The sequence below is a fragment of the Pinus tabuliformis genome, chromosome 1_2, assembly GCF_031772625.1.
Source record: "Pinus tabuliformis cultivar Carrire ecotype Pingquan chromosome 1_2, CPIR1, whole genome shotgun sequence".
In the NCBI taxonomy this organism is placed as follows: Eukaryota; Viridiplantae; Streptophyta; class Pinopsida; order Pinales; family Pinaceae; genus Pinus; species Pinus tabuliformis.
The window spans coordinates 456,066,149-456,090,619 of NC_142298.1; positions in this window are offsets into that span (position 1 = coordinate 456,066,149).

Genomic DNA, 24,471 nt, shown 5'->3' on the forward strand with positions numbered 1-24,471 from the left:
TCTACACAGAGATCTCCTTTTGAGACCTACTTTGTTTTCACACCAATGTCTCCTTTAGATTTTGTCTTTGGTAAAGACATAGCAGTTGATGGACACAGTGATGTGGACAAGGCAACCAAGTTCATTGAACAAATCGAAGAGATTCACCAGGCAGTATAGGAATAGCTGGAAAAGAGCCAAGCCAAATACAAGGCAAGGAATAACAAGCATCGGGTGGAGCATAGTTTCCAAGTTGGTGATCAAGTCTGGTTGTATATCAGCAAAGGGAAAAATGCAAGGTGAAGGTAAAAAGCTAAATCTAATAAGGTATGGACCTTTCAAAATACTTGAGAAAATTGGTGAGAACGATTTTCGCCTTGATTTACCAGCTTACATGCACATCTACTCAGTTGTTAATGTAGAGATCTTGAGACTATTTGAACCTTCATTAATTGAAGATCCCGAAGAGTAGAGCCAATTTCCTTCTATTGATGATGTGTTACCTGAATATCTCAATGAATTACAGGAAGACACAGTTTTGGATAGGAAGGTGAGGACGACACGTAGGGGAGATGTTGAGTACCTCAGGATTGGACTCAAGGGTTCAAAGCCAAGCAGTGAAAAATGGATAGAGATTGGACAAGTGAGACAAATATACCCTCACTTAGTCAATGCTTGAAAACCAAATTTCGGTGGTCCAAAAGATTTTTCAGTGGGAAGGTCGTGATCCGAATTGGATCCTTAACATTTCCATGACTGTTTCAAATTATGCCAGGCTTCAAAATCTTATGAATGACGAGATTATCAAAAATGACTTTCGGACAATGGCAATTTGTGCCCAGCACGGAACAATGAGGACCCTCGGTCAAAGCGCACTAACCGTTGGCCCATGGAGACCGCGCATGGACGCAAATTGGCAATCGAAAGCCTAGATTTGAAAATAAAGGTAGTGCCTGATATGCGATTAGCGCAAAGCACTGATCACATATCACAGGGCAAAACCCTCAGTGAAGGAAAGCTCTGAAGCATAGAACCGCATGGAAATCACCGATTCCATCAGAAGGTAGGTCATGCGCCCAAAACTGGCAGGATATCGTTGCACTTCGAGCAGTAAGCGGGTTTGGTCTAATTTATCATGATGCCACACACTGGGTGACACGTGTCCAACGGATGAGAGAGAAAACTACTTACATCGCGTGAGTAACAGTCAAGTAGCTCACTCGCGCGATATAGACGGAGACCGTAGGATCTCGATGTTCCAGATCAACGGTGGAAAATAAACCCAATGGAAGACTGGATTTGACAGGGAAATAGACTGAGGTACATGAAATTTGAGGTCTGGCATGACCGATGAGTTGGCCGAGGAACAGTTTCACAGGCAATCTTGGAATAACGGAAATAATGACCATTCAAAGAGAACTTACACTCAATTTGTGAGGAGACATGTGGCCACCTCCTTGAGAAGCGTTACACAGCGATGATGACACAGAGAAAGGGAATTCCAGTGGATAGAGGTAGGCGATCTAGAGAGCCGGGAAGCAGAAATGAATAGTCAGGGAGAAAATTGGCTTTAAGCCACGAACAGACAGAGAGAAAGAGAGAGAGAAGAAGGGGGAATAAAATTAGAGAGAAAGAAGTGAGTTGCAGAGAACAGAGAAGCTGAGCTAACCTACAGAGAAAAGGTAGCATCGAGCAGACAAAGATAGAACAGAGAGAGTCCGAGAGTCTGTGAACTCTAGAGAAGGTTTGAGAGGTTCAAGAAACTCCTCTGTGTGTACCTGTCAGGTATTGAGTACCAAATTGGATGCATACCACTGAGACCAGTTGAGGTCGAGATTCAGTAAGGGAAGTCTATGTACTCTAGAGACTTGGGGGATCCAAGTACAATCCTATTGATCATTATCTGTTAAGCGAGACTCAAATTGAGCTCCTTATTGTAAAATCTCTACTTTAAGACACAATAGAAAAGGCCACCACTGAAGGTTGGACCAGGAGACGTAGCCCAGGAGGATTGGGTGAACTCCTTATTAAATTTGTTGTGTTTTTATATTTGCTTACTGTGTTTCTCTTACTGTTTCAAGTGCCTGTGTATTTCACAATTTTATCGATTCGTTGCTTAAAATAACATAGGCACACCCTGGAACATGAGTTTGTAATACCTTCATTAATTAACTGTGATCATTCACAAGTGATTCCAGATCACCTGTGTTTGGCCATGGATGTTGTCAAGAATGGTCCACACACCACTGAATGGAATCACTCTAGAATAGCCTCTGCTTGACTATCTGTGTCTTGAAAGGAAGACTTGGTTTATTTTCCCAAAGTACACCCCTTGCATGTCTCAACTCACTCAAGCATACCTTTGGGAAGACCGGTAGAGATCTGCTGCAATATCTTCAAAGCCCCATGATGCAAGTGGCCCAATTTCCTGTGCCACAATTCGCCAACATCTTGGATCTGCACCCTTTCTTCTTTTTTTCTCAACACAACACACTCCTCTACCTCCAACTTATAAAGATTCTTCACCCGAATCCATATCTTCTTTACTTGACTGGTGGCTATGTGTCGAAGGAACACATTTCCTTTCGACAAGATCACATCACAGCCTCTATCCTCAAGCATGGAAATGGATACCAAGTTCTTCTTCAACCCAGGAACATACATAACATTCTTCAAGGTGAGTGGAGCCCCATTTTCCCTCTGAAAAGTAATCATGCCCAATCCATTAACACTATAGTTCCCGTTGTCACACATATCAATATGCATATGGAGATCATTCTCCTCCAGATCATTGAATAACTCTTTGTCACCAATCATGTGGAATGAAGCTCCACTGTCTTAGTGCCATACACTTTCCATCATTGATGACACCATTCATGTAATGAGGGAAAAGTATAATTCGAATTGAGAGGCGAAAGCCTCACCCGCCGCTCCTCCTAAGGAATTCTTGTTGGAATTATTGAGTGGACAATTTGTAGCAAAATGACCTAGCTCATGACAATGAAAGCACTTAACTTTCGTCATGTCTTTCTTCTTACCTCCATGATAAGAATCCAATTTGGAATGGGTAGCTTTCCCTTTCCCCTTGTTCGCCTTAATGGGTAAGATATTGTTCTCTTCATCATTAGTCTTTGATGAAAACCATCCATGGTGTTCCTCTTGTTCTCCTCCTACATTAAATCTGACCATAGTCATTCCCAATCTAGCAGTTTCTCCCGACCATTGACAGAGTCCTGATAACTATGCCAACTATTTGGGAGTCATAGAAGAGCAAGACTCACCATATCGTCCTCAGAAATCATGATTCCAACACTTCCAAGTCCATCACGACATTGAGTGAACTTGGTCAAGTATTTTGGAATAGTCTCGCCTTTCTCCATTTTGAATTTTCAAAGTTTGTCCTTCAGTGCTAATTTCCTTTGGTCACTGCTATTATGATACAAGTCCTTCAATGTTTTCCACATAGCATACAAATTTTCCTTGCCACGGAGAATTGAGACAATGTGGTCTCCAACTCCCTCAAGGATTATCTGCCTCACCTTCGCCACACACTTCTTCCATTCAACCAAATTCTGTGCATCTGATGCTGTTGGATTAGGAATTTCTTGATCAACGAATTCCTTCAAGCCATTATCCTCTAGAAAAACCTCCATTCTATCCCTCTAGGCTATAAAATTCGAGTTGCCTCCAAGGAATACTCGAGTTGCAAAACGTAGAACAACATTTGCCGATATTGAAGTATGTATTGCGAATTCGAATTTCACCTATAACCCAAAACTCAAAATTTCAAAATCTCCTCTAGTATATTGTCTTCAACTCCGATACCATGTAGAATATCTTGTAGATTCACAAGATCATGCAATGTACTAAAGCAGAGGACAGAAATATGCTTCTACTTCCAACCAACATAAGCCAATAGATAGATGAAAACAATATGAACAAGAAGAAGATAAATCAATGGCACATAACACATGATGTATATGGGGAAAGTCATTGCTAAAAACCTTACTATCTGTATTGCATATATTAGAAATATGAGTGAATATACAAAGATTTTTCTCACTACAACAATTCCACACAAATATGGTCAACTCTCTTAACTCACAAGCTAGCTCTTGGCCAACATTTAGCCAATTCTGCAGCTCTCCAAGTCTATAATCTCTTTCATAGTTCCTAGGATGAATAGCCGGCATTTAAAGGGAATTCATGCTTCCAAAACTTCACAATCCAAACACAAGATCAATCTTTGATGCATGCATGATATTTACACTCCAGTAAATAATACCATTGATAGTACATTGTCCTTGCACTCTAGTCTCACTGGGTCTTTCTCTGAACTGACATGCATGAGTTTCTAATGAGGGAATCTTCAGTTAACTGGAGTAGCACTAGTGGATGCACTAGTGCACCAATTGACTGTTAGTCCTCTATTAGTTCCAAAAATAATTTGGAAATAATTTAACGGAACTTAGCTTAGTAAACTGAGTGATCTACTTTCCAACTCAATTTAAACTCATATCGGACCCATAAAATTTAGGGAGAACATATACATGAGTGAAGAAATAATTCCCAAGATAATTAAGCTAATTAAACTTAATTAACTATTTACAAGTTGTTATGAGAATAGAATTCAATTTTAATTCTCATTTTATTTCAAGGAAAAATTAAACTGGAATTTCTTGTTTCCATTTCTCAACATCCCTATCCCACAATCATGATTTGCTACAAGCATGAATAGATTCAATCCTTCCTTTGGGTGAAGGAAGTGCCATATATATATATATATAGATATAGATATATAGATATAGATGTATATATGTAGCACTATCCTTCATGAGCTTGAAACTAAAGGAAGAAGGCCTAGTAGCATTTTGTATAAGCAATACAATAAATAAGATGGGGCTTGCCATTCATAACCATTAAGGCCCATTAGAAAAATTGCAAGCCCATCATAACTCAAAGGTCTACAAACCTCTCAGGATGATCTTAATAGACAAAAATTAGCCCATCTTATCTTCGAGATCCACTGGTCTCTTGGGCTATTAATAAACATACAACAAACTGATGAAACTGAACATGAAACACATGAGGCCTAAATTCGTATAGGAAATCACATTCCATAGGTAGACATGAAATATCAGTACTCACTTGATTCACAGGCATGAATCACACATTTGAGCATTGAATTTAACATCAATGCATTCCTATGGCCAACACAATAGTTGATGTAATTGATAAGTGAAATAATCAACACTCCTCAATTATTAGCATGACATTATCTTGTTTGCAAGTAACAGAGGAAATACGGTAATCACAAGCACAATCATAATGTAATACTTATCTTATGGAAGGTTTGGCAACTAAGAGTGGGACTCTAACTCTCCACCCAACCATAAAAAATTGTAGCCAAGTCTTTCTTATAGGTGTCACCCAAAATCTAAATTCCAATGCTTGAGGTGAAATGATTTCGAGGAATAATTGAATCTCGAGTTGAAACAGGGTGTCTGAAGGCCACACTTTCTTCACCCACAATCTATTCAAATGGTCAATGAACCATCGAACCTTCACTTATACACAACCAATACCAATGGTATGTTTTAACCAATATCACAGTTGAAACATGGTGTCCCCAAGGCTACACGACCTTCCCCCACCAACTATCTAAGAAAATTACATCATCACGACATCATAATAGAGGTCCTAATATAGGGAGTGTGACCTAACTTCAGTACGAGAGTTCCCACCTAAACAAAAGGTCCACTAGTTAGCTAAGCTACCACGGAGTACATGGGCTTCCTTCCATTGGTGGTTCACAAGTGGAGCAAGAATGAATGTTTTCCGTCCCCCAAGGAAACACATTATGGTTTACCAGCCCCACCAAAACCAAAATATCCTTTGCTCCTATCAAATAGATTCATTAATCCAATAATATTCCTAGTGGGTTCTTCAACCCTCACGCAAGCCTATGAATATTTCACTCAACAATCCTTTTTCCGAGGACTCTTTAGCTGGCACTTTTTTTTCTCTATTCACTTCCACTACATGTGCATGCCCAAATGGAATAATGAGTGAGTGAGAGAATGTCCTAGTGCATTCTCCTCCTTGCCAATTTTCTTTTTTTTTTGGTAGTGGCTACAACCACCCTCCTAAATTTTGGCTTGCACCCAATTTCGGAGCCTCCTTCAAGAGTTTTACTTGATGGTTGCATACACTCGGGTTCACTCGATGAGCTCATGTGAGCCTTCGAACCCACCTTGCTTAGTTATTCCACCCAAGCTTTTGCATGTTGATGCCAATGTCATGCTTGCGACCATGTTCTGGCCATGCTCAAGGTCTTCTCTTCGTGTGTACATGTTATGTTCACTATGAAAACATCTGTTGGACTCACACACAGAGTCACATTCACTGTCGTGCAAGCATCGTCGCGGTCAATCAACGATCAATCACAAGTGTCACGCTTTTCGCTTGCAACTGTCGGCCAGTCATGTTGAACATGTGTGTCTGGATGGTTTGCATCATCTCGTTGGAGTCATGTAAGTGTGTGTTTACAAGATCACATATGCATCTCTAACTCGTTCACACACTTAGTCATTTTGCTTAAGTTCTGATGACTAGACTCCCATCTGACACCTAGATCATCACCCCGCCATCGAATCGATCGACTGTCACACAGAATAGCACAAAAGCAACAAGCAAGTCATTTCAAGCTATGCTGCCCGCAAGAAAATAAATCAGCCTTCAAGTTGGTCAACTAGAGAATTCGACTCGACAGCCACCCAAGGACTCATTCCCCTAAAAAATTGCACAGATGCTACAGACCTTGCCAGCTCCATTGGCTGGGAAAATTGTACAGACATTCCAGATATACACCCAGTGCTCATCCATGTCTCCCTAAGAAAATTGCACAATTTTTCCAGCTAGTCCTCATGACAATCCGCTGAATGCTCACCCAGAAAATTGCACAGTTTTCATCAGCAATCCCTTTGCTACCCAGTAGTTTTCTCAGCTCAGAAATTGCATAGAGGTGACCAGTAAGGCAGCCTCCAGAATCAGCGTAGTTTTTCTCACCAGAAGCTCGAATCGGAAGACTACCAGTTTCCCCCAGGAATTGCATAGTTTTTGTTGCCATGCTCCAGTAGCTGACTGCTAGTTCCCTTTAGGAATTGCACAGTTTCTACTGCCAGTTACCTAACAGCTAGCTGCTAGTACCGTCCAGGAATTGTGTAGTTTTGGCTACCAAGCCCCTGGCCTGTTCTACCAAAAAATTGCGCAAATCCTGTCTACCAATCCTCCCTATAGCCTAGACTGTTCCTCCTAGAAATTGCACAAATTTTGCTGTCAAGCTGCTGCTGCCCACTGGTTCTGTAAAATGCGTAGATTTTGTTTGCCTTGCGTTCCCACAACCCAGAATATCCCTCCCAAAATTTGAGTAGTTTTACCTTCCAGTCGAGCTAGACCTCATGGATAGTCACTTTCGACTCGGATTGCCCATCTTAATCACCCAGTGAATCTTGCACAATTTTCATCAGCAGTGCCTGGAGCCATCATCCTGCCTCGCAACCTTATTGCCTCTCTTGGTCAATTGCATCTGAAATGATCATGTGTCATGGTAGGTTAGGAGGCCTTTGGATTTGATGTCGTCTCGTCATGAGTGACTATAGGTACAGGTACACCAACAAACATGGCGTGACGACGAATGGGATGAATGAAGGGAGCACATGTAGAAGGACAGGTTCACCAATGGATGACGAACAATGCATGCAAAGAGATGTGCTCGCGAATAGATGATCATTCAAAGATGTGTTTGTGGACGAACGAATGAGAAAACATGAAAGATGTGCTCACAGACGGATGAACAAACGAACATGCAACTTTTGCGAAAAGATGAGCTTGTCAAGCCTTTAAACATACAAGTAAGGAGAAACGTGCCAAAAAAACATCAAGTGAGCCAACAACCATCGAAGACTCCATGCACCTTGCTGTGCGGAGGTGAAACTGTGACACACCATGAAGACATCCATCACCCAACAACACTGCAGCTCGACATGCACTCTAGCAACAGCATGAATGTACCAGCACTGCCATGTCGAGTCGTGTCATGAGTCATGCCGTCCACATCTCTATTGTGGGCCATGTTGTCATTCAATGTAATGTAATGTGGAAGTCCAAGAGACCCACTTGTTGTACAAAGAGTCATGTAAAGTCGAAAATTCATGGAAGTCAAACAGTCATGAGGGTAGTTGAATAGCCACAAGGGTCTATTTCACCCTTGGTTATAAATACCCCCTCATTTGTATATGCAAAGGAATTTTCACCTCAATTCCTCCCACATAGCCAAGAGAGTCTGTCATCTTTTCTTTGAGGAGTAAGTAGTGGCTCCAATTCCCTGTGTGTTATCACTCAGAAGTCTTCCCTAGAAGTGATCAAAAGAAGGAATAATCTGAGGTAAGCACAAACATAATCTCTTAGACTTGGGTTCTAGCCAACCTAAGTCTAGAGAGGGCTCTCTCTTTATAATTTAACTTTTTTTTGGTGGGATTTTAGGCTATTCTTAGTGCTCATAAGGTTTTGATTTTGGTTGGTGATGGAATTCTAGGAACAGATGGACGGAGCAAGGCTTTGAATCCATTGGGCTATGGATTCAATCAAAGGATGGCTTAACTGGATCAGATCAATCACTAAAGGAAGAGTTCACAGGGCAGGCTAGCAAAGCAAAAGGAAAATCTTCATGTTCCAATGGATGAGGTAATCCTAACTAGGGTGAAAGGGCAATGAAGAATCCGTAGACTGGGATCAAGATGAAGAGCAAGAAGTGATCATGAGAAAAGGGAAAATAAGAATCATTTACTATAGACCTAGGGGGGAAACTACGAAAGTAAGGGAGCAATTAAGAATTCCCAGACCAAGATATTTTAGCAAAAATCATTAAGAATGTAAACAGTCAAGACAGAGAGCATTCAAGCTAGTTCTGAAATATCATTCCTAGTTTAACATTTAGATTTCATAGAGACACATATGATTATTAATAAACATAAAGAGAAACAATATAACACATGAGAGAGACAATACTTATTTGATTTCCGCTTTACACAAGAATCCTGTGAAATGTATTTACTTTATTCCTTGATCTAGCAAGCCAATCTAATCTCGATTACAATAGCTCCTTAACTTGAGAAGAAAATGTCTATAGAAATGTCTTTGAATCCACCCTAAATACTTCGAAAGGTGAAGTATTTATACAAAAAATATTTACAAAATATCTCATAACAGTTTGAGAATTAATCTAGGAAATCAAAATATCTTCAAGCATGAAGATAGAAAAATATGGAAAACTGCATCATGTTGTCCCTTTTATTGTGATTGTGCTAGTTGTTTACAGTTTTAATTTTGAGCTCTTTAAGCTAGTTGATATTTGTATGCTGGAATCACCTTTGTCTTTAATTTTTTTACTGATACTCTTTAACCTGTTAGTCTTTGACGTTGTTTATCTATCCTTTCACCTGCTTTTAGATTCATTGTGGTAACTTATAGTAAATATGTCATTGTTACCCACAATTCATTTTCAGGAAACTTTACCTTGAGCATCCTTCTATATATCTCATCTGCCTCAATGTATTTGGAAAAATTTGGCTTGGTGACGAAGAGATGCTTCACCTCATGCTCTAGGAAGAATAGATTTTCTAAAGTATTGTATAATACTTTCCCTGTTGGTAATGCTTTGACTTCTAAAGTGCTTGCCTATTCCTTGGACAATTTCTCTAATCTGTCAACGTAGTCCAATTGGATCATAAGTTTGTCATTGATTACCATGGGATTGGGAAGGCCTTTACTTATCAAAATTTGAAGTTTTTCCATGAATCTGTCAATACCAACCTGCAAGTCATGGCATTTTTTCTCTAAGTTAAGCATAAGGCTTCTTTTAGAAAGAACCTTTTTTATTTTAATGACAGTTTCTATTTTGTCCTCCACACCAAGCTCATCTAGTTCATACTTGTTCTTGTTGTTCAAGAAATGGATGAGTCGATTAGCTTCCTCAGGCTGGTCTCCTAGGTCTTCCTTTACCTTTTGTATTGCTTCGGTGGCCACTTTCACCAGTTCTGTTTGCTCGAATATTACTTGAATTGATGGCCAAACATCATTGACAGAGTCAATGATATTGGCCTAGAGCATCTACTTAGTTTGTCCTAGTGGCTTTTTCAATGTTAAATCTTTTTCAAGGAACTTTATCTTATCACCGATCCTTAGGGCTTTTTGTGCTTCTTCTTTCTGTTGTATTTGGGAAAGCTGAAAGTTAGTTTCTAAGCTTGTCACTTTCTCCTTAAGCTTTTTTTAGCTCTCTATCCTGAATGGACATTTCCTCCATGGCTTTTACTAACTCTATTGTTTTCTCTGTTGAAGTATCTGTAGTTGTAAACTCCGTTCTGACTGGCAGTGATGTAGCAGGTGGAGCTGTTGGTGCTAAAGACGCTGCCAATGTCGAGGGAACTAAAGTAGAGAGTGTGGGAATAACAGTCTGTGGAGTGGTGGCCAACTCACTTTGCTTAGACTGAATCAATGTGACCAACTATTTCTTAGTTTCTTTCAGCTAATCATTTAGCTTAAGGACCAATTCCATAAGCTCTTCTTGTTCCTTCTGAGTCTCTAAGACTTCTGCTATTTGTGGATGATGAAGATGTGGAATTTTGAGCTACTTTTTCAAAGCAACTATGTCATCATTCTTCTTTTTAATTAACCTTTCTGTAGCTTTCACATCTTTGGGATCATGTCCCAACTCTATGATTAAGTCTTCCAAGGACTTGATTCTGGTATCCTTAGCTTGTGAGGAGGCCTTTTCTAGTTGAAACCGCGTTGATATATTATTCAATGAATTCTGTAACTGGTGGGTTGCAATGGTTTTGCTTGTCAAAGTGGAATATACCATCTCTCCTATCTGTTTATGCAATTCAATTTGGTCAATAGGATGTATGTCCTTTTCCAGCACTTCAAAATCTGTCTTCTAGTAGTCAGCTGTTGATTTGGGCTGCTGAGTGGTGGGCTTCAGGAAAGTCATCTGCATTTTTCCTTCTTTCACATCAAAGGCTGACATAAGCCTTGTTTAGTTTGTGGGATCCATTTTGAGGTACTGAGCATAGCTTTGGGATTTTAACCTTTTATTCCTGGCCTTTATTTCCTTGTACTTTTCTTTGATATCCTAGTCTTGGTCAGTTGGAATCCTAGATGAGGACACTTCCACACTTTTTTGTCTTTCCAACATCTGAGCATGTGATATGGAAGGTTCTTGTGTTCCTCCAGAGGGAGTAGCATGCCTGCTCCCTTCTCTTTTTATGCTTGTGGCTCCCACTGTTTCTTCTATGAATTCTTGCTTGGAGAAAGGATTTAACCTTTGCCTTTTGACATATGTTTGTGAAATGGCTCTGCTTGAAGGAGTGGCCTCCTCCCTATCTCTTTTGAGGTTTCTCTCCTAATTGAGAGGAGTTTTCACGATAGGGGGAGTACTCATGATGGGCTCTGGCAGTCATGTTTGAGTTAGTTCTTCTGATAGATCTGGTTGTTCTGACTCTTCTTGAACCTGGGGTATTTCTTTTGCTTGTTGTTCACTATGTGCCTGTGATTCCCTTTGTGCTTGAGATTCTCCTAGCACCTATATGACATAACCTTCATCAAGCCTCCTCTCTACATCAATTAATTCATTTTCAACAACAACTTCAATGCTATCTCTATCCACTAGAGTATTTTCCACCCATTCCAATTGATTTGCATATTTTTCTATCTCAGGGATTCTATGGTGGATATAGGGAGACAACTTGTTTTTCTGTCTTCTATTGTAGATGAAATAAAAGGGGTCATATATCCATATGAAGCTTTGTTTCAGTTTGAGCCTTTGAAGGATTTCTTCTGCTTCTCTTCCAGCTTCTCGACTATTGCACACAAAGGGGCCTAGTTGATCTTTGATTCTAAGTTGAGCCTTCTTTTTGGCTTTCACAAAATGTACCTCATCTGAGTTGATTATCTGTTTGTAGTACTCCAAAGAAAATAACCTCATTGGGAGGTATCTGGGTAACTTGTATGGTGCTAACTCACAACCATAGATCCTAATTTCAGTGTGATTTTGGTACAAGTACCAATCTCCCACTTTGTGTTGTTTTGAAAGCTGTAGGATCCTCTTGATATCTGAACTGATCCTTGGAGGAGGACTTCCTAGTAGCATGGTCACTATAGGATATACAAAAATATCTATGAAGTCTGTGTATGGATATGGTGATTCATATTTGTGGATCAAAGGATTCCAAAAGACTACTGACCTAGGGTGGCCTCTGGTATCAAGATTTTGAAGAGTAAATGGGAATTTATCAGCTTCATAATATAAGAAAAGGTGGTACAGAACTGAGGAATACTTGAATACTCTTTCATTGTTCATTCTTAAGAATTGATCATGAATTTTATCTGCTATGAATTTTGCATAATCATATATGATGGCAGGGGGTTATCCTGGAGTGAAGATAGACATGAAGGCTAGAATGATTTCATCAATATACTCACTGACAGTATGGCCTAAGACACTAGATATCATTGACACAATGTCCTGGCCAAGTTTAGAAAATATGGTCCACATGTATGGGGGAGGATCCTTTGGAATATGATTCTCTTCTAAAATAAAGGTTTGGAATATTTCAGCAAGTCTGATAGGGGTAATCTTGGGGAATTTGTCTAGTAGGTCTCCAATGGAAATGGGGGTCAGATTTTGTCCTGGTTGCAACTGCAACATTTCATTGATGGATTCAATAATGATGGTAAAGAGTACATCCTAGTTTGGAGACATCACTACTCTTTGACTAGGGCTATAATTGGTATGGCAATAACGAACAATTTCAGGGAAGATATGCACCTTTGGGAACTGGTACTTGGGAAAATTAGATTCCCAAAGCCCGATTTGGTTAGCTTGGTTTAGGTATTGGTCCCTGTATTGGTAGTATAGCCTAAGAGGGGATTCACGGACAACAATGTCCTTGATTTGGAAATCTTTATCTGCCAAAAGGAGATGGTCTAAATCCAGATGGGGAGTGGTAATTAGTTGGACATCCATTGCAACTGGAGTAGCCATTCTTAGTTCTTGTGGATTTAAGAATGGGGAAACTGTTGTCAGTCAAATTGGGGCAATTTGGTTCAATTACAGAGTAGTTTGGGGTTGTTGTGGATTTCTTTTACTTAATTACTTAATAATTTCAAGCAATTGAGTAATAGGTTTAGGAATGAGACAGGGTTGCTTGGTGTATTTGGATAAATACCTGGAATTTTTGGCTCTGACGGGTCGATGGGTGACTGTGCACAGTTGCAAGAGGTCTATTTGAACTAGAGGGTTGATTGGAAGTTCAGTGGCTTCTGTAGGTTGGCGGTTGGATGTGGGTTGGTAGTTGAATGTAGTCTGTTGCTTTCATTAAGGTCTGGAGCGCTCCTTCACGATTAAAAAAATAATAATGAGTTTTTTAGTTTTATTCGCAAAGTCAACCATTGGCGGGCACATAGGGAAAAGGTACGTTTGGCTTTTAGCGGGAGATGTGACTTTTTATTGTCTAGCAGGAGGCGGTAAGAGGGTTTGATCACACCATTTTTGTGGTTGGAGTGGTTTTGGGGGGAGGCCACCTGATGCCACTCTTCGGGTGCCATGTAGCATCAGGGCCCAAAAGAAAACAACCCATATCGGGTGGGTAAAGCTCAGGTGCTGGAGGCCGCCTGATATGTATGACCACCGTTGGATTAACGAGGAGCCGATCGCATGGTGATCGGGGTGGGGAGTTCGTACGGAGGGTAAAGGATGGGCCTGGCCCATGATTAAGCACGGTGGGTTAGATTAAATGAATAGATTATGGTGGGGTTAGGGCGTCGGGGGCGTTTTTCATTGGCAGAGGGTTAGATTATTAATTAACCGCAAATCAATTGATTAATTCTTTTATCGGGGTAGGGGTTTTATAAAGTTTATGTTTCAAACCTTTTGGGGGTGGGGTATTAATACATAGGGATTTATTTTATAACTATATGGGGAAAAGGTTTATTGCTTTTTTTGGGATTTAATACATATAAAGGTTAGAAGTTAATATGATAATGAAAAAGCGCTAAAGTGTAATGTATTTCATTCATTTGTCATTGTCATAAACACATTATACTTAGGCTTAAAGTATTTTTGGGTTTTTTGAGAAAAGGGGTCTCTTTCATGGGGGGATGATCACTTCTCCTAGGATAACAAGGTTTTATCTTTAGAAAAAGGGGTTTATTTGGGGAAAATGACTTTTCCTTAGGAAAATGGTGTCTTTCTTAGGAAAGGGATTTGTTTGGGAATATGAATGAATTGAAGGGGGTGAATGTTTATGAGGGGGTTTTTAGTACTTAAGACCTGTAAATAATTGGGTTGAGGATCCGGTACGTCCAGAAGTCAGAGAAATGCTCTAAACCATTTTGACTTAAGATTTTGGGTACTTAAGACTTTTTATTGGAAATTATTTAAGTGAAAGGTGTAATGAGTGAGGGAAGTTAATCAATTTGATTTTGTGGACTTGATTGTTGGGTTGTGTTATATTCTTTCCACGACTAGCCCACGTAGTTAACCGGGGGGTTAGAGGGGGGGCAGAGCCCCCTTCGTTGCACCGATTGTGTAATGGTGGGGGGGGGGGGGTCACAGGGGGTTTGAGGCATACCTGTAACCCCACTTTATGGGGTCTGGGGTGGCGCCCCAGAAAATTTTGGTTTTGGACCCTATGTTAGGATGGGCAGACCCACCTATGGTTTTGTGCATCGTTTTTGCACAAGCTTTTTGGACGCGATGGTTTTCGGTCCATGGTATTGGATGCTTTATCATGTATAAATATGTATTATAACATTGAAAGTAACATAATGGAAAATCAAGCTGGTAGTCCCGGTTTTGGGATCCAAGGGAAAATCTCTGTGTATATGTGTTTTATGTGTTATGCTATTGCATTTTTTATTTTCTGTGTTTTAGAATTTGTATGCAGGTAATTTCTATATAGGGTTAAAACCTACATTTGGAACTAGAGCAATTTTGGGTTCAAGGGGACGCCTTTGTTGCTGAGGGGTTTTGCTCAGGCCTGTGGTAGACCCTGTTCAGTGGGAGATCTATGAGATTGATTCTGGTGGTGAAAGAAGATGGCGAGTAGTGGAAAGACAGAGATCAAGAAATTTAATGGTTAGAGTTTTGAGTTGTGGAAACTCAAGATGGAGGATCTGTTGGTGGATACAGATTAGTGGATTGTGGTAGATCCGAGTACTAAACCAACAGGAGTTTCCGATGAAGAATGAAAGAAGTTCGATCGGAAGGGAAAGAGCACAATACGATTGTGTGTCTTAGATTTAGTATTGCTGAATGTATCAGGGGAAGCTATGAAAAAGGCTTTGTGGGACAAGTTAGGGACTTTGTACCAATCTAAGTCTCTGGTGAATAAACTGTTCTTACGGAAAAAGCTGTATAACCTAAGGATGAAAGATGGAGACTCAGTGACAGAGCATATGAATGCAATTAATACTGTGGTAAGTCAGTTAGCATTTGTTGATATTAAAATTTCAGATGAAGATAAGTGCATTAGTTTGTTGTGTTCTCTACTAGATTCGTGGGATAGTCTGGTTATTGCAATAGGTAGCAATGCCACTGCCTTGCAGTTTGATGAAATAGTCTCAGCCTTGCTGACGGAGGAGATGAGACGGAAAAATATGGAGAGCAAGAATGGTGATGCCTTGTTTGTATGAGGACATTCCTAGAACAGAAACAAAAATAAGTCATCGAGTGGGAGATCTAAATCTAGGGGGAGATCGAAATCTCCAGGAAAACCTGTAAAGGTGGTGTGTTGGAAATGCGGAAAGGAAGGGCACTTCGAAAGGGACTGTAAATAAAGCTCCTGATAAAGGAAAGGGATCTGATGATGCTCCTTCTGCAGAGGTGAAAACCACCTCAAATGAAGGTGGGGATGTGTACTTGGCTTCTTCAAGTACACATGTTGATCATGAGGCATTGTTGATTGACTCAGGTGCATCCTTTCACTTCACTCCCCATAGAGAGTGGTTCTGCGAGTATGAGAAATAAGATGGTGGTGATGTCTTCTTGGGGGATGATAAGAAGGCAAGAATCATTGGTCGCGGAAAAGTAAAGTTGAAGTTGCAAGGTGGAAGGGTTAGAACACTTCCGAGTGTTCTGCATATTCCTGCATTGGCCAAAAATCTAATTTCTGTAAGCAAGCTGGATGATGCAGGTGTAAAAACAGTGTTCGAGAAGGATACCTACAAAATGGTTCGGGGAGAACTGGTATTGATGCAGGGAGATTGAATTGGAACTCTGTACAAGATGCAAGTTAGCACTGTTATTGATGGGTGCAATAGTTCTGTGGTTCCTGAAAGTGGAGCAGAAAATCTAGTGGTCTCTGGAGAGAAGACCATGTTGTGGCATCAAAGGCTTGGACATATTGGAGAGAAGGGCCTTCAAATACTTCATGGTAAAGGTATGGTAGAAAGTATGAGTAATAGGTCTCTGGATTTTGATTTCTGTGAAACTTGTGTATATGGGAAGTAGAATCGGGTGAGTTTCCCCTCTGGTAGTAAGAGGGCAAAACAGATATTAGAACTTGTGCATAGTGATGTGTTTAGACCTATGAATGTTCCATCACTGGGTAAGTATGTGTACTATGTATCATTTATAGATGACTTCTCAAGGAATACATGGATATATTTCCTTAAGAAGAAATCTAAAGCCTTTGATAGGTTTAAAGAATTTAAGGCTCTCATGGAAAATCAGACAGAGAAGAAGATAAAGGTGCTGAGGAAAGATAATGGTGGAGAGTTTTGCAGCAAGGAATTTGAAGAATTCTATCAGAAGTGTGGCATAACATGACAAAAGACTACTCCATATACACCTCAGCAAAATGGAGTTGTAGAAAGAATGAATAAGACGTTGATGGAAAGGGTAAGAAGCATGCTTAGTGGTGCCGGGTTAGGACAAGAATTTTGGGTAGAGGCAGTGGATACTGCATGTTACCTGGTCAATAGGTCACCTTCATCAGCGTTGGAGGATAAGAATCCACAAGAGGTATGGACTGGTAAGAAAACCTCTCTTTCACATCTGAGGGTATTTTGATGTGATGCATATGTACATGTTCCAAATGAGAAACAAACCAAGTTGGATAGTAAATCTAAAAAGTGCATATTTATTGGGTATAAGGATGGTTTAAAGGGTTATAAGCTTTGGAACCCAGCCATAAGGAAGGTTGTGTACAACCGAGATGTGGTGTTTAGAGAGGTACAACATGTTATTAAACATGAAGTCCAACCAAAGGAACCTAAGAAGATAGAGTTTGAGCTTAAGGAGGAAGGATCAGACTCTATACCGGAGGAGGAATCAGAAGATGAAGAGCCACAAACTTTGGGTGTGAGAAATAAGTTCAAGAAAGAAGGCAACTAGAAAGGTATAGTCCCTCTACTTTCTGTTCAAATTTTTCTTTATGTATTACTGACGATGATCCTAGAACTGTGAAGGAAGCAATAGATTCAGAGGATGGAAAACTTTGGAAAGAGGCCATGGTTGAATAAATGGTATCTTTGCACAAAAATGAGGCTTGGGATCTGGTGGAGTTTCCAGCTGGAAGGAAACCATTGGCAGCAAATGGGCGTTCAAGAAGAAGACAAATTCAGAATGAAAGGTGGAGAAATACAAAGCTCGGTTGGTAGCAAAAGGTTATTCCCAGGTGCTAGGAATTGATTTTGGTGATATTTTTTGTCCTGTTGCCAAGGTAACTTCTATTAGATTACTTTATCTGTTGTTGCTGCTTTTTATTTTGAGGTAGAACAAATGGATGTGAAGACAACATTTCTTCACGGGGATCTAGAAGAGGAAATATACGTGAAGCAACCTGAAGGCTTTGCGGTGAAGGGTAAGAAAGAACTGGTATGAAAGTTAAAGAAGTCTCTGTATGGGTTAAAATAATCACCAAGGATGTGGTATCAGAAATTTGATACATTTATATGGGGACTTGGCTTCACCAGAAGCAAAGCAAATCACTGTGTGTATTTTAAATTAATTGGTGACCGTGTTATTTATATGGTCTTGTATGTGGATGATATGTTGCTGGTTCGAAATGACAAAGAAATTATCTAGGATTTGAAGACCCAATTGTCCTCCAATTTCGACATGAAAGATCTTGGTGTTGCAAACTATATTTTGGGCATGGAAATTAAAAGAGATCGGACAAAGGGGAAGCTATGGTTAAACCAGAGGAAGTATGTCGAGACAATACTACAGAGGTTTAATATGGAGGATAGTAAACTGGTGAAGGTTCCTATTCTTGTAGGTGTGAGGTTATCTGCTGAACAGTGTCCCAAGACACAAGAAGAGGAAGAGGACATGTTCCGTGTTCCATATGCAAGTGCAATCGATAGCCTGATGTATGCAATGGTCTGTACTAGACTAGACATTGCACATGCAGTGAGAGTATTGAGTAGGTTTATGTCAAAACCAGGGAAGGAGCACTGGACAACAGTGAAGCGGGTTTTCAGGTATTTGTGTGGCACTAGTGATTATGGTTTGTGCTACCAAGGAAGATCAAGATTGGAAAAAATGTTGGATATTCGTGGCTTTGTTGATGCAGACTGGGCTGAAGATCTAGATTAGAGAAGATCTACAAGTGGGTATGTGTTTAACCTATTTGGAGGTGCAGTCAGTTGGATGAGTAAGAAACAATCTGTAGTGGAAATATCAACTATAGAGGCAGAATACATGGCAGCCACTCATGCAAGCAAGGAAGTAGTTTGGTTGCAGAGATTGTGTTCAAGTATGGGGTTAGTATAGGGAGCTATAAGGATAGACTGTGACAGCCAAAGTGCAATTTTCTTGGCAAAGAACCTTGCTTATCATTCAAAGACAAAGCACATTGATGTTTAGTATCACTTTGTGAGGGATATGATAGAAGACAAAAAGGTGTTGCTGGTAAATATGGACACTTTGAAGAATACTGCAGATGCATTGACAAAATCTGTGAGCTCTGAGAAGTTCTTTTGGTGTAGAGAAACAATGGGTGTTGCAGGGCCAGAAAAATGAATAAGCTCTCTTGTGGCCCCCTATGGAAAGAAAACAATGAGTGGGAGAATGTTGGGTTGTGTTATATTCTTTCCACGATTAGCCCACGTAGTTAACCAGGGGGTTAGAAGGGGGGGCAGGTGCCCCCTTCATTATGCAGATTGTGTAGCTGGGGGGGGGGTGTCACAGGGGGTTTTGGACCCTATGTTAGGATGGGCAGACCCACCTATGGTTTTGTGCATGATTTTCACACATGTTTTTTGGACGCAATGGTTTTTGGTTCATGGTATTGGATGCGATGGTTTTTGGTCCATGTTATTGGATGCTTTGGCATGTATAAATATGTATTATAACATTGAAAGGAACATAATGGAAAATCAAGCTACTAGTCCCGGTTTTGGATCTAGGGGAAAATCTCTGTGTATATTATTTTATGCGTTATGCTCTCGCATTGTTTATTTTCCGTGTTTTAGAATTCGTATACAGGTAATTTATGTACGGGGTTAAAACCTATATAGATGCATGTCCAATTTTCATCCATACTTAGAACTTTGATGATGAAGGTGATAAATATGCTTTTACTTCTTCTTACCCACCTACTCATCCTACCATTTTTACTTCTCTTTATTAGGGTGCACTTAAGCTGGAAAACCCTTATAAAAACATTTTCTTTTCATTTACAATAATAATCTGACTAAGTATAACCTTATTACATTCAACGGCTCAGATTAAGCAGTTGAGCTCCTTTTATTTACTCTACCTAATCTAATTATTTGCCAAGATTAAACAGTTTGGTCAGATTTTATTCTCTATCTATAAGCTTAAAATTGAAAACGTGAAATAGTCAAGTTTAAACATTTTGACTATCATGGATTGTGGCAAAGGTAACAAGCTACACACAATCATTTATTTTGTATCAAAAGTAACTAGGAGTGGCATTTTGACTTGCTCACTTTCATGGTCTTTTTCTTTCTTGGGGTTTATATTTGTTTTTTAAATATTTTTTGACCTTTTTATTCTTTTTGTCCTTTGATTTTTCTTTTAGGACATACCTTCTTTACATTTTTTAATTTTTTGAATATGGAAAACATTTGTAGAAAGCAAAGGTATGTACATATTACAGGTTTAATCTTAGCCATTCAAAAATTATGACTCCTATTGGTATAGGAACCTAACACCGTGCACAGGCTTAGTGATGTATGGTGTAACAATTTGTCTTGGAACTTTCACTTAATTCAAATGCTTGCTAACAGGCCAACACATTTTCACACATGTATTGTAACTCTTGTAAGACTAATATTGAACACTTGTAATGCATGTTGCTTTAACCTGTGTTGAACACTTGAACTTATTTCACTTGTTGTAATACATAATATGTTAATGAAAATATGTTGCATATGTTGTTAACATTGTCTCGCTCGTGGTGGTTACCGCCTTGGACATCAGACATACCTTTCACATAAATTTTGCTGTAACAATTGTTGCACTCATGCGGACTCATCCACTGAGTGTTGTATGTGTTATCTTCCCCTGTGTGTTGTGACTTCCGCATCCGTGTGGATTGCTCCTCTAGAAGCTGTGCACATCTTGTTGTGTTGTGTGTTCCTAGCAGAGTTGGAGTTTCCTCCCAAATGACTTGGAACTCACTCTCACCCTGTCTCCCCTACAGTAAAAATGATCCAGGTCCGGGTCTGAAGAAGGACCCTTCCAAGATCTTTCACTTTCGATATGTGTTAAATTGCATTTTAAAATAACATTAATGAATACATCTGCATGCGGAAAAGAAGAGGAACATAACAATCATCAGCACATGAAAACATAAGTTGTTGATAATGGAGTTCGTCCAGGAGGGACTACGTCTCTGGGCCCTAGTGTTAAGATGGTGTAGGTTGTTGCATTAAGTGTTGTCAATAATAGTGATGCACACAAGAGATGATGTCTCGATCATACAAGGAAAAATTCCCTCATGCAGGAGTGGCTCTAAGAGATATTCCACTACTAGAATTCTCAATCAAAATACTCCTATCAGCATGACACAAAAACATGCATGATGAGCATCTCGCCAACATGGCACAAAAGGGATCTCAAAGAAAAACACATGCATGACGAAAAAAAGAGTATCCTAGCAACATACAACAAGGGATCTCAAAGCATAACATGATGATTTATGGCAACAAGTACATCACATAAAATATTCTGCATCCAATCAAGCAAGGAATCATGACAACATGTAATAAATAAGATCCTGCATCAACCTCAATCAAGGATCTGTGCAACATAATGCATAAAGAAGAAGTACATGAACACATCATATACTTCACAACCAATGGCCATCTGAAGAAGTGGATGTCACACTGTTGAAGCTGCTCGGACCATCGATCTCAAGGCATCGATCATATGAAGATGATTGCTCATACATGAATGTGGACATCTACACTAGCACTTAGAAAAGTGAGTAGAAGAAGAAATGAGAGAATAAGAAATCTGAAGACACCATTAGATTTGTGGCATTGAGTAGTGCTAAATCGACTGTCCAAAATCCAAATTCTGAGAAGTTGAGAATTCTAGGTTCAAGGAATCTTTTAGATTCCCCCGAGATTCCTCAAAGATTCTATTCCATGGATGGACTGGAAATCTGCAACTCAAATGGAAAATCTGATCTCACCATTGCAACCCTACGGAAAACCATGAAAAACAAGTATAAACTTGACTATATTCTGACATATCAAATTTTACCTCCTTGGGAAAATTTCAAGGCTCATGGTTCCACTCCCTATTTTCACTGAAATCATGGTTCCACGTGCATTCTGGAAATGAACAAAAAATGTAGAACTCTGATGGAGAAATGGACAACACCATTTCGCTCGTGGCAATGAGAAGTGTAGAATCCATATAAAATTTGTCAAATTCCGACAAAGTGAAAATTTTGCCCTCCTGCAAAATTCATGGTTCTTGCATTAAAATATTAACTAATTGCCTCAAAATCCATGCCCGCCTTTTGCCTCAAAATCTGTGCCTGCAGTGTTTTTCTCCCCTGTCTCCAACTGTGTGCAAAGGTAAATATGACTGTTTAAATAAAATTATGGGTGGATATACCAATGAAATTGGTTAGCGCATTAGTAAAATGGGCAAATGGTTAAGGAGAGGCCGGGGGATCAAATCCTGCCCCTCTATATATATAACTTTATAACCAAAAATGTACTTGAAATGGGGGTCAGGTCCACATTGGGTGGCCCGCCCCTTAAACCCTGCACTAACAACATTATCAACGTACTAAATATCGACGATCGGCCTTTAGAATCGACGTGTTTAAGGTGTTGACGATTGACGCTATATATGGTGTTGTTATCACATATGGTGGTTTCGTCGATATATATATCGGCGAAGGGTCAGGGCGATAGGGTGTGGGCCGGGTCCACCGCAGGTGGCCCGCCCACCCCAATATACGATGTTTTAACAATATATGGTTATGATATATATATGCAAAGGGTTGTGGAGAAGGGTTCGGAGGGGGTTATGGCTACCGATCCCGAAACCATATACTGACTTGTTTTTTGGTTGGATTGCGAGAAGGCCGGTGGGGGTTATGACCGTTGGCCTTAAAATATATATGTGATTTGTTTTAAAGGGTTGGGGTGATTAGGCCGATGGGAAGTTATGGCCCGTCAACCTTATAATAAATATAATTTGTTATGAAATTTTTGGGGTGGCGGGGGTGGTGGTCTGCCACCTCATAACAAATTATATTTGATTTTTATAAGAAAGGGGCATTCAGGGAATTCTCGAAAATAAGGGCCATTGGGAAAATTAATGAGGCAACAATTTCGACTGATTTCGGGAGTTAGGTTCATGCCTCGGAGTTGGTCAAATTGTAGGACACTTAAACCTGCTCCACAGCCCAACTTTGACTGGCCCATTCTTCCTCACACGAGCTCAGTTTGATGAATCATTCGCACCTCCATGATCAGGACAACGAGATCTATGCTCTTGCCCTAGGTTGATGTCATACTGAACACTCTGATTTTCGAGTGTTCATAAGCCCTCTTTGTCCTGTGTGTCTCTATGGAGCCACCTGGATCAATCCTCCCCACTGAGGAGCTTTTGGTCCTCCAAAAGCATGAAAAATAATTTGCAACTTTCTATGTACCTTATCTGCATCACAAGGTTCCATCTCCTTCACCATTGTCCTTCAGAGCCTTAAGCGATGAGTCGTCACCTGCTACTTCTGCAACCTATAGTACCTTGTTTGCAAATTACATTCTTGAATGACAAGGCCAACTAATGACCCAAATGTCCCATACTTGCCACGAGTTCATGACACATACTCGGTGGTCAAGTTTACAACAAGATGGATGTAATATCCTAGCTATGACAACAAGGCCAACTTATCATTGTTGCTTCACAAATTGATGGAAAACACATCATCACTACAACATATGATTTACATACATAAGGCAAAACACTATTGTTTTGAAAAGTGATGGAAACATAACATCACTTTTAGAGTCTTAACATGCGACTCAAAATATGACTCAAACATGACCAAACATCATTGTTGCTAACCAAATGATGGAAACACATAATCACTTTTACACTTTAAAATGCAACAAATGATTTACAAAATAATGACCATGAAACTACAACATGTCTAGAAACCATTTTTCACTTATCAATGTGAATGGGTCACCTCCTTGAGGTGGTTTTGCTTGTCGAACAACTACTCTTCCTAGTTCATGCACAGGCGCCCTGTCTTTAAGGCGCTACTCTGGATAGAGCCTCGAACAAGTGGCTCTTTGCTAGCCATTTCTTTCGCAATGACTGCAGTAGGCTTTCTTCCTCCATATCTGCTTAACCTATTTCCTTTCATGCTATTGAGAGGGTCTTTCATGCCTCATGAGTGCTTCCATTCTTTTCCAACACTTAGAAAAGGTATGGTTAGGTAAACCACAAAAGGTACATGTTTTTCAATTCCTTGATCTTCGTTCATTATTAACAACATGATCATAATCAAAATGCACATTTGAAGATCAAAAATTGTTATAGTCTTTGATGTCAGTATGGCAATGAGAGCTTGCCTAAGCTCTCTCCCTACAATGGGCACTGCCGTGGGATGATGGGGATGTGTTCCCATCATTCTCTTTCCTCGACAATTTCATTGATGTCTTGGATGACTCTGACACCTTCGAGCACTCTCCTTTAGTGTATCTTGAGCCTGCAAATGGATGTTCATGAAAAACCTCCAAAGGTGGGGTTATTCCTTGGTTATTAACACCAAGTTCTTATTTCTCCTCGAGCATCATCCTTGTAAGGAGCCTCATGTTTGTCCCTGTAATTGGGATATCCAAATCTCCAACAGAAATCATACTATCAGAAGATGAAACTGAAAGGAAATCAACATCTTTTACCTCCTTTTTTCGATTTGGAAA